We start from the raw sequence: 9,587 nt of genomic DNA on the forward strand, positions 1-9,587 counted from the left end.
TGTCACTACTCCTATTTCATGTTGGGTAAATTGAGACATGGAGAGGTTACTTTGCCCACGATGTCACTGCTAGTAAGTGGACTGCAGTGTAGCTTTGTCCTAGTATAAAGCTTATGTCCTTAGCCACCATGCAATTGGGACATCAGTTGCATGGACTTTGTAACATCTGTTCTCTGCTTAGGTTCCTTTTTACTTCTGTGTCTGTGGAATCATTTTTTCACCTATAACCGAAGGGAATTGTACTTCCAGTTTCAAAGTCCAGTTCACAAATCCTGTATTTTGGTTTGCATATGGTGTGCTGGGAACTGTTCAAAGCACTGAGTGAACAGCCAGAACCTCTCTGTTCTCAAAGCTCATTCTATGGGGGACATTACTGGGGAGAAGACAGAAAAGTGAAGGTACACTTACATGTATTTCATGCCAGATGGTGATAAGTTCTATAGAGATAAATGAAACAAAATAAGGGGGATAGAAAGTCCTGATGGTCGGATGTAGGGGGCTATTTTTATACACAGTGGTCAGGGAAGACCAGAAAGTAGTGTGAACATAAACCGTACAGATACTTGCGAAGAGAAGGTATCTTGTTAGGTTCCAGGAAGTTGATGTTAAGAAAATCTTCAACATATGAAGTATATTTCACTTTGGAATGCATTATAAGACGTTTTCTTGGGATTTTTTTTTCATTATTAATGTTTTGTGGATTGAGCCTAAGATTAATTTTTAAATACTAAGATTAATACCCCTGCATATTTACCAGCAGCAGTAGAGGGGAAGGGCCCAGCAGCATGGAGAAGCTACCCTGGAATTCATTAAGTCAGTTGAGAATCCCTCAGCGAATAATGAAAGGTTCGTTGTGTGCTCATAATGAAACCTTAGTAATAGATTGCTTCTTTTTGCCAAAGGTATGAATGCGATTGGGGTATGAGCTTTAACACTGACGTTAGTTTTTTTTCTCCTCTAAGTTTTAGAAATGGAGTAGTAATTAAATCGGGGGAAATTTTAATTTTGGAGTGTCAGGATTTTCAGGGTCTAGTAATCTTAGGCTCACAGCAATATGAAGCACACAGTATTTCGTATTGGTTTTTATAACATCAAGTTACACCTTATTTTTCTTGGGTTGAGAACTTTTAAGATTTACTTTCTCATCAATTTTCAAATTTGCAATGCAATATTGACTATAGTGACCGAGCTGTACATTATATCCCCATGACTTATTTGTTTTATAACTGGAAGTTTGTACTTCTTGATCCCCTTCACTCACTTTGCCCACCTCCAATCCACCTCCCCTCTGGCAACCACGAGTCTGTTTTCTGTATCTATGAGATTGATTTTGTTTTCCGTTTGTTGATTTTTTAAAAATTTTTATTCCACATATAAGTGAAATCATACAGTATTTGTCTTTCTCAGTCTGACTTATTTAACTTAGTATAATAGCCTCAAGCTCCATCCGTGTTGTCGCAAATGGCAAGATCGCATTCTTTTTTATGGCTGAGTAGTACTCCATTGTACATACACACCACATCTCCTCATCCAGGCATCCCCCGATGGACACAGTTTGTTTTCATATCTTCGCTATTGTAAACAGTGCTGCAATGAACAAAGAGGTTTATATATCTTTTCGAATTAGTGTTTTCATTTTCTTTGGGTACATACTCAGAAGTGGAAATGCTGGGTCATGTGGTAGTTCTATTTTTAATTTTTTGAGGAACCGCTGTACTGTTTCCTGTAGTGGCTGCACCAATTTACATTCCCACCAACAGTTCATGATGGTTTCTTTTTTCCATCTCCTTGTCAAGACTTACTATTTCTTGTCTTTTTGATGACAGCCGTTCTTACAAGTGTGAAGTGATATTTCATTGTGGTTTTGATTTGCATTTCCCTGATGATTAGCAAATTAGGTAAGAGCAATACAATTCCCAATTTTATAGGTGAGAGAGTTGCAAAGCTGTGTAAGTAGCTAGACCTTTATTTAATTTAAATCTCTTCTGATTCCAAATTCTAGGCTCCTTTTTTTTCTTCAAGTTTTACGGGATTGCGTTATGTCAGGCAATTGGAGAAGAGAGGTGGCTGACTTAGGGGTTTTAAATTTATAGAGTGAATATTCTGGTGGTTGGTACGATGCTTTCCATATTTACATTTCCCTGTGTAGAAAACGAAAGATATTAGAACAATGCTTAAGGTAGTTATACTTCCCTAGTTTATTTCAAATCCTTTCTATTTTCAAGCAATCAGATTTTAAGAGAAAAAGAGTGTTGTAGAGCAGCTCTGCCAAAAGCTTAGTTGAATTCTTTAGTCTTTCCTAAAAAATGCAGCCGATGTTTTGCCTATCTGCTATTAGCACATTACCCTTGGCATGCAATCTGATATTTGGCATGTTTTATAAACGGGCTGAAAACTAGGCTGGATCCCGGCTCTATTCAGGTTTTATAATTATAGCTTCCTGTAATATTCTTCCCACTCAGACAGCTAATAAATAGCTCAACTAATGTAAAATTCATCCTTTCTCTTTTTCTCTGCAACATTTAGAAATTCAAAATGCAGTTCAGGAAGAAGAATTTTTTTTTCTGCGTTCACTCCTACTGTATGTGTTTGGTATCCAGTAATGAACCAGATTATGAGGGAGATGGGTCCACAGAATCATGAGATTCAATCCCTTCCCTTGAGGATATTCTGCTGTCAGAGCTGGACAATCTGAGTACTCTGCTAACTCCACAGAATTCTGTGATTCTGGGTGACCCACATGCTTCATAGTGGTGCTAAGGGTTTGTAACACATTATAATTTTTGTTCTTACATAATTCAACATATTGGGCAATAAAGTCATTTCGACACTGTTCATATTAGTTAATCTTTACTCTGCAGTAAGGCTTCATGTAAGTAAACTTTTACATAAAAACATTAAATTATTTCAATTCAGGAAAAACATAAATGAAATGTAGCAATCTTCGAGGGCAAGACATCAATTCAATGACAGTTGGTGAGTTAAATACTCCATGATCCCATGACTCCTTGTTTGATACCATTTGCACGTTGTTCCACGTCTCTTGTGTGATAACACTGAGCAAAGACTATATCTCATTTATTATTGTGTCCTTGGTATTTATCATGATACCATATTACAGGTTATCTTTCTTTCCATGTGGTGTTTTATTAGCATCAGTATCAATTTTGAACTTCTGAAGGCTTGATAAGAGTTCTGAGCTCGTTAAAAGTCCATGGATAGATTTAAACTACTCACCCATTTTCAGTGCTCTTCTTAAGCCTTCAGCCTCTGAGCCTCTGAGGGGAATGGTTGCTGCTGCTAGTTCTGGCAGTAGGTCATATAGAAACATCTACTTTCACAGCTGAAGTCCTTTGCTTTCTTTGAAGCCATGTTAATAGTATTTATCATTTGTAATCCAACAGTTCTAAGCCAGTCAATTTTTATCTATGGGAACTTACACAAAAGGACTAACCTCTCTGAACCTGGGTGTCCCCTTTTATACAATTGAGACAATAATAACTCTCTTACAGAGATGTAAGAATTGAGATTATATATTTATCATGCCTGGCGAAATGCTGGGCGTATAGAAGGTACTCAGTAAATGGTTGTAGTAAAGAGAGTGGTTTTTAGGACTTTCTCCTGTCTTCCGTTTGGTGGTTCAATATTTGAAAAAGAATGAAACCTGTTGAATATTTTGGAGCTGAGGAATAATGGGAAAGTGAAAACATTCCACTTTCTCTTTGGGCATTTCTGGGGTGACTGTATTTTGTGTTAAGGATTGAAATCTCCATCCATCAGACACATCTTTGATGAAAGTTAAGCAACCAAAAGATATCCCAGATTAAACATGGTTTTGAAGTTATTTGTGCTACCGCTTCCCCTAAAATCACTTCACTGAAATGCAACGATTTGGAGCCTCCCAATATTTTTCTTGCGTGTTGTGAAAAGCTGATCAGGCCCTGCGAAACTTGTAGTTTCACTGAAATAATATTCAAATCGAAGTCTCAGGTCTTTTTAGTAGCTGTTTGATCCTGGGCAGTCATTAAGCTCATCCACCCACGGAGGACTAGACACCATCATTAGGATCCCACGGGTTTGTTTTAAAATTGAATGAGGCATTGAAGGAGAAATGGCTTTGCCATTAGGCTGGCTGTTAATCTTAAATTACAATAGTACTAAACATCCATGGGTATGAAATGGGGACTTCCGTTTAATGGAAAACCTTAGACACGCCCCTTTTCTCCTGTGCAGCAGCACGACTATAGTTCGCTGGATGCTTCAGCATCGCTGGAGAGGAGATGGTTAATCTCACAGCACTTATTTATTCACAGGCTATCCATTTTCATAGTTTCAGCTTCTTGGTCACTAACTTGACTGCTCCCCTTCCTTGGGTTGTAATGTATCCACCGTATTTTGCTTATGATGGTGGAACTGAGGGGAACTTGTCACTTAACAGGGTTCCCTTTGGGATCTACCTCTGCAGAGAGATTGGCCACTTGAAAATTTTATTAGAAAACAATGTGCTGCCCCCGGAAACTCCCATGGTTTATAAAAGATGCCTGTGACCTGTTAGCTGGTGTGCCCCATTCTGAAGTGCAGAACTAGGACACTCACGGTTGCTGCACGCCTAACCCGTTATTTCCACACTAGCCTTTATCAGCAATGCGGCCACTATTTTTATCTTCAACGGCCTGGCTTATGTTTCTCAAAAAGTTCAGAACTCAAATGGGAAAAAAAGAATTCTTTATTACTCCACTGAAAAGTAGGGCTAACATCCTCATAGGCTGGCCTCTGAAAAACTGCAGAGAAACCAGCTACAGCTGAGAGTTTAAGATGAACCAACTTAGGGTGGAAGTCCGAAGTGGCCGATGAGGGCGTGCTGCTGCCCCAACCGAGGACACCAAGGAGGTGGCAGACCTGGGCTATATACTCAGCGTCTGCCACACTACGCAGCGGCAACCCCCGGGTTTGACGCGTCTCTTGATTTTGCCAACAGATGAGTGCTGAGGTGGTGGCATTAGGATGGAACCAAAGTCCTGCCACATCGTATTGCTGGGACCATGAGGTTTGCACCATCGTCCTTGGTCACAACATGGAAAGGGCTTGAACTCTTTCAGTCATGCCACTTAAAAGCCCCACAGTCCAAAGACAGAGGCTTCTCTCCCAGAGCCTGAAGTTGGGCTCTGCTAGATCTTTGTGTTGTGTTCAAATGCAATGGGAAATGGGCTCACACACCTACTGGGCTTTTGTCTCTGTGAATTTACCCCCACACTTTCTTTACATGTTCCAGAAAGCCTGGTTGTGTGTGTGTGTGTGTGTGTGTGTGTGTGTGTGTGCGCCTTGCTTATTCTTTCATCTTTGGTGGCGGTCACCTCTGAACCTCAGCATTATCTGCTCAGGAAGGGTAGTCATATTTTTTCTAGAGCTCCTACCTAAATTGACAAATTTCATACAGATGATCCCATTTGACCATGACTCCAACCTTGAAGACACAGGTATCCCTTCCTCCATTTCGCAGGCCAGGAGCTTGATTTCTGAGAACCTCTGGGTTGTGCAGTGACTGACAGGTGACACAGGTTCTCGGCCTCTCAGTGCTGTGCTCCTTGACTTATAACCCATTTCTGTGAGTTGGTAGTTCCGTGCACGTCTCTTGGGTTACGCAGAAATGCCCGATTCCCTGGTTGCTATAGGAATAGTTGAATGCCTTTCCCCCAAAGTCTTTATCTCAGATAGCAGTTCCAGTGATGGATTTTGCTTGAAATAAAAATAGCGCATCTCTCCCTGCTCTCCAGAGTCTATTTTTCAGCAGATTTTTAAAAACTACATCAAAGCTGAAGAAAACAGAATAGACTGACTCCTGTCTTCTGTCATTCCTACTCAGGTTTTATGAGTACAGGACGCCATGGCCTTCCACCCTGGGCTTCCTCACCGAGGTTCTCACTGCCTAGAACCGCCTTTCTTTCCTTGCCCACCTGACAAACTTCTGCTCGTCCTCAGGCCTTCACAAGGGCTCAGTAAAACCTTTCCTGAGTCCTCGGGAGAGGGTGGGATCGGGCACATCTGGGTGTTTTAATACCCGCTAGAGTACATGACTTATAGTGGAGTGTGCGCCATAACGACTCCAAAGGATAGAAAATAATAGAAGCGAATGACTCGTGAGTGCCCACACGGCACTGTTCTAAGCACTCTGTGTGCATGGCCTCACTTCATCCTTCCTACAGCCTTGGGCGTAGACACTGTCACATCCTGTTTTATCCATGAAGAAAATGAGCTCAGAGAGATCCTGTTAGCCCAGTTCGTACAGCTCCTAAGTAGCAGTGCTGGCATGTGGACTCACCCAGAGTACACATTCCTGACCGCTGTGCGACCTGCCCTCCAGGGGCTTAGAAAAGGAGAAGAAGGCGCCTGGAGGATCAATGCATCCTGCACATTAATACTACCTGCTTCTCTGTCTGCTTGGTTTTCCTAAGCGCCAGGCCACATGCCTCAATGGTGCTACAGCATAACACCATTCTGCAAGTGACTTGTACAACACTGCACCTTTTTTCTTGTCCTGGTATGTGTTCAATTATTAATTAGGTGTCAACATTTAAGTTCAGAAACAAGCTCTCCAACTGTCTGGAGGTACATTCATTCGTTGGAAAACAAAATGAGCAGCGCAGACGTACCGCCCCGGGAGCAGGAACGATGGGTGGCGTGTGCCTCGCTGGATTTCAGAACTGCTGTGGACCAACCACAACTACGTGCCTTCTGTTCTCCTCTTTTCTGAAAGGGAGTTAGACCTGATATAGATGACGAGAACTTGGACCTTGAGCCGAGATTGATGCTGTAATAGGATGAGACACAGGGGTCTTGGGAGGGTTACGAGCCATTAGGGACCAGAGAGCAAGCTATTGCAGTCTGTCTCATTGGTCGCCTCAATCAACAATCCCTCTTGGTCGTCACACCTTTTCCCATGAATGTGGGCCGAGCTTATCATTTGCTTTAACTAACGGAATGTAGCACAAGTGTCATTGTATCAGTTCTGGCCCTTAAGAAGCGCTGGCAGCTTCTGCTTTGGTGCTCATGGGGGCCTGAGCTGCCATATAAGAAGTCTGACTACCCTGCTAGCGAGACTATGTGAAGAGGCCTGAGAAAAACCCTGCCGTCCCCACGTATTAGCTGAGACCAGCCCCTAGCTGAATTCAGACAATGAGTGACCACCATCAAAATCATCAGAAGCCCTGTCCAGCTAAGGCCAGTCTGGATCCCAGAACAGTGAGTAAATACAAAGGTTATTATTTTAAGCCACAACGTTTGGGGATGATAATGTCACATACCAATAGATACGTGAAATAGGCCCAACTTAAAAAGTCAATCCGTGAGCCTATAACTAAAACAGTGACGTTATAACAATACCTCAATAAGAAGAGAGATTTTTATGGAAAAGAAATCTTTGCTTTGACTGAAGTTAATTGACTAAATTGACTCAATCACAATTTGAGCATAAGTCACCACTGAAAAGACTGACGCAGCAGAGTAAATGGGGCAGGCTCAAAGAGCCAACTATATTTAGCATCTACTTAGGATTTGAGGTAGGATGCAAGTGTGTTTTAAAATCAGGAAAAGGGGGAAAAAAGTCTTAGTAAAAGCCTAGAGATTTGTTTATGCTTTTCAATGCCAGGAATTTGAGGTGGCGTTACTTCTCTGAGGAAGGAAAGTATAATTTGTAATTTTGCACAGCTGAGAAGACATATTTCCGGGATCCCTCCAAATTTCGCCGCTGCCTTCCAGCCACATACAGAACCATTGCAGCCCCTTACATGTGCCGGGGGCTCTGCCTCTCTCTGCTTTGTTTGTGTTATTCCTTCTGCTTGTGTGCCGGGCCCCATCCATCTACACTCCACCCACTGGAAAATGTGCACCCACTGGAAAATGTGCAAGTGAAGCTGCCACGTGGGGAAGACCTTCTTGACAACTGTCCCTCTGTGTCCGCGGCATGCCGACCCCCCCAGCCTTGGTCCACCACTATTCTTTGTTTTCACCTCTGTTATTTGGCTGTACACTTCCTAGGATGGTTTTGGTGTTAATGCTTGTCTTTTGCGCCTTCTGGGCCATGGTAATTTTACTGGAGACGGAGAAATCCTACAGTGACGACGTGTGAGTAACATGTGGCATTTATTGCTTGATGGTAGCATGGCCTAAGATCAGTGGTTTTCAAAACGTTGGTGGCATCAAGGGTACTTGTTAAAGATGCATGTGTTCAGCCCCCAACCCCAGATCGTCTCATTCATTTGGGTCGGGGGGAATCTGCATTTTAACAACATTTAGGTCCCTCTGCCGCAGTTGGTCAGGCAATTCCATTTTACAAAATACTAGCCTGTGTTCCTCAGGCCTCCTCTGGCCTGTTGCTCCTTAACTCTTGTCCAGTTCCCTCCAGGAAAAGAGGAGACCGAGATGGTAATTTGGTGAAACTCAATTAGGGGGCCACACCTAGGTAAAATGTTCTGTCCTGAAAATCAGAGATTAAAATGCTAATTATTTGTTGATGTTATTTATTTCCATTTTCTCTGATTTCCTTTTCCACTGGTAGTCAATGACTAGCCTTATTTAAATCTATGCTGGTTGGGTTTTTTTTTTTTTTTTTTTTTTTTTTTTTTTTTTTTTAAGTCATTTTATGCATAGCTTCTCAACGCTAGAAAAAAATCATACATTTGGAAATTGAATTGTGATGAGTTTATCTGTCTGCTGCATAATGTGTCCTCAGTCATTCTGTTCTGGGCAATAAATCCATAATCACTGAAAGCAGGAGCTGTTTATTATATGTGTTTGTTTCACTAGTTCCATTCCGAGGCCCAGATTATCCAAATTAACAGTAACAAAAACAGCTACCACGTATTTACCTTTTACTTTGTACCAGGGCTGTGCTGAGTGTTTTACACCCACTTTGTTCTTTAACCCTCATTCATACTCAAACAAGGTAGGTTTTACAGGTGAGGAAAGAGGGGCTCAGATAAATCTGAATAACTTGTCCAAGGGGCAGAGCGAGGATGCAAACGTACGTCTGCTTGACCCCAGCACCTAGATTTCCGTGTTACACTGAGGCCAGCTCCTTGGATCACACATCTGCAGTCTGCAGACGATGGGCTCGTGCCTGGGGCACGAGGCTGGCTAGCGTCAGGGCAGGACTTGGGATCCAAGCGTCCTGACCCCCGGCGTAATTTCTTTTCCATGACCATTACACGTGAGAAAATAAAGAGGGACTATGGGAACATTAGTGATTAATTCTGGTGAAAAGCAAAAAGAGAGAGACCTCTGATTTTCCTTTATTTGTTTAGATAATTTGGGAAATGCTTGATTCTTCCAGAAGTTGTGGTTTTAAAAAAATATTTACCACAAGGCTAAATTATGTTGTTATATGCGGCCTTAAAATCGATTTTCTGGGCCCTACTCCATTTCCATAAATTGCTGTTCCCCTAACTTTGTGGAAAATGCTGACAGGCACGTATGAATAATTCTCAGTCCGTTCTGAAGAGCCTCCAAACCTCTAAAAACCTTGTTCGACCTGTTGAACCGTTTCGGAGGCTTTTCCAAGGATAATAGCTGAGCCATGACAGGAAATTTTA

This window comes from Rhinolophus sinicus, chromosome 6 (assembly GCF_057876585.1).
Source record: "Rhinolophus sinicus isolate RSI-liver-muscle chromosome 6, RSI-T2T, whole genome shotgun sequence".
Taxonomy (NCBI): domain Eukaryota; kingdom Metazoa; phylum Chordata; class Mammalia; order Chiroptera; family Rhinolophidae; genus Rhinolophus; species Rhinolophus sinicus.